The sequence below is a fragment of the Lampris incognitus genome, unplaced genomic scaffold (genome assembly GCF_029633865.1).
Source record: "Lampris incognitus isolate fLamInc1 unplaced genomic scaffold, fLamInc1.hap2 scaffold_312, whole genome shotgun sequence".
In the NCBI taxonomy this organism is placed as follows: Eukaryota; Metazoa; Chordata; class Actinopteri; order Lampriformes; family Lampridae; genus Lampris; species Lampris incognitus.
In genome coordinates this window covers 42,501-45,000 of record NW_026611270.1, presented here as the reverse complement: position 1 = coordinate 45,000, position 2,500 = coordinate 42,501, and positions in this window count along the sequence as shown.

The following is a 2,500-nucleotide window of genomic DNA, read 5'->3' as shown; positions in this document are numbered from 1 at the left end:
GGGAGGGGGGGGGGGCGGCAAGCCTCGCGAGGGGAGCCGTGGAAGAGCAACTGGGATAGACGGTCCGGCTGAGCACCGCCGAGCACGCTGTCGAGCTGTGCAACGGAGAGGACGACTACGCGGTAGAGCCCCTCCCACTCCGCACTCTGCTCGCCACTAAGAACATTAAATAAAGGACATCGATCCGCCAGACCGGAGGAACCGACCGCCCGAACGCCGGCAAAGCCGGCCGGCGGACACCCTCCGAAGGCGTGTTAAGTTGGCCCATCGATCAGGACACAAACACGCAACAAATCCAGTCCGGGGTGTGGTGTAAGCAGCCCTACCAGAGAAATCACCTAACCCTAACCCTAAACGTACGGCAGACGCGTCCCCTGGCTCTCACATTGACAACTGAGAGGCTTCTGAAAACCTGGCCACGCCCATCAGTAAAAACCACTACAGCAAGTGACGACATATGTACCTTCAAAGTGCTGTACTACAGGGTGCTGTTCAAAAGGTATCTATCCCGTTTACTCTCTATGCTTCATATATCATCATATTATTGAAAAGTGCAAGCCTTTAGGAACAACAGCAACTCAAGTCGCCAACGCTCTGTTCACTCAATAACTGCAGAGATCCAAACTTCTCCTGGCATTAACATCGGCACAAAAACTGTGCGCCGGGAGCTTCGTGGAATATGGGTTTCTATGGATTCAGAATGAGATGTCAGAAAAGCTCCTGTGGGTGTAATGGTCAGTTATGTCAATACTTTTGGACATATATTGTGCGTGTGCGTGTGTCTGTGATACCTAACATAAACACACCTGTATTACTAGAATTGATCGTTCACGCCACAAAAGTGAGGGGCAAACATAGAAAAGCGTGCAACCCAGCCACTGAGGATGCACAAGCCAGTGCATTCTTAGTGCAGGTCCCAAGCCCGGACAAATGGGGAGGGTTACGTCAGGAAGGGCATCCGGCGTCAAATCTTTGCCAAATCAAATATGCGGATCATAAATAAGATTTCCATACCGGATCGGTCGAGGCTCGGGTTACCGACGACCGCCATCGGTACTGTTAACCAGCGGAGTGCCGGTGGAAACTAGGCTACTGTTGGGCGAAGGAAAAGGAGAGGGGGAAGGCATGTCCAGAGGCAGCTAGAGAGGAGGAAGGGTAGGCGTGTGGAGGTGAGAGTCAGTCGGAACTTTGAATGTTGGCACTATGGCTAGTAAAGGGAGAGAGCTGGCTGACGTGATGGAAAGAAGAAAGGTGACAAGAGACAAGGTGGAAGGGGAGTAAGGCCAGGAGTATCGCAGGTGGGTTCAAACTCTTCTACCATGGTGCGAATGGGAGGAGAAATGGGGTAGGGGTCATTCTGAAGGAAGAGTATGTCAAGAGCGTGCTGGAGGTGAACACAGTGTCAGACAGAGTGAGGATTATGAAGCTGGAAATCGAAGGTGTATTGCTGACGGTTATCAGCGCATATGCCCCGCAAGTCGGGTGTAAGATGGACGAAAAAGAAGAATTCTGGAGTTGAGTTGGACGACGTGGTGGAAAGGGTACCCAAGGAGGAGGGAGTGGTGAGTGGAGCGGACTTCGATGGACACGTTGCTGAAGGGAACAGAGGTGGTGAGGAGTTGATGGTAAGGTATGGAATCGAGGAGAGAAATGTGGAAGGACAGATGGTGTTCGATTTTGCGAAAAGGATGGAAATGGCTGAGGTGAATACATATTTCAAGAAGAGGGAGGAGCACAGGGTGACGACGTATACGAGTGGAGGAAAGTGCACACAGGTGGACTATATCTTGTGTAGAAGGCGCGATGTAAAACGGATTGCATACTGCAAGGTGGTGACAGGGGAGAACGTAGCTAGGCAGCATCGGATGGTGGTCTGTAAGATGACTTTGGAGACCAACATGAGGAAGCGAGTGAAGACACAGCCGAAGATCAAATGGTGGAAGTTGAAGAAGGAAGACTGTTGTGTGGAGTTCAGGCAGGAGTTAACACAGGCACTGAGTGGTAGTGAAGAGTTGCCAGATGGCTGGGCAAGCGCTGCAGAAATAGCGAGGAAGACAGCTAGGAAGGTACTTGGTGTGTCATCGGGACAGAGGAAGGAAGACAAGGAGACTTGGCGGTGGTGGTGGTGGTGGTGGTGGAAGGAGGAAGTAGAGCAAAGTATACAGAGGAAAAGGTTGGCAAAGAAGAAGTGGGATAGTCAGAGAGATGAAGAAAGTACACAGGAGTACAAGGAGATGCAGCGTAAAGCAAAGAGAGAGGTGGCAAAGGTAAAGGAAAAGTCGTACGGTGAGCTGTATGACAGGTTAGACACTAAGGAAGGAGAAAAAGACTTGTACAGATTGGCTAGACAGAGAGACCGAGCTGCCGAGGATGTGCGACAAGTTAGGGCGATCAAAGATACAGATGGAAATGTGCTGCCAAGCGAGGAGAGTGTGCTACGAAGTGGAAGGACTACTTTGACGGGCTGATAAATGAAGAAAATGAGAGAGACAGAGAGAGA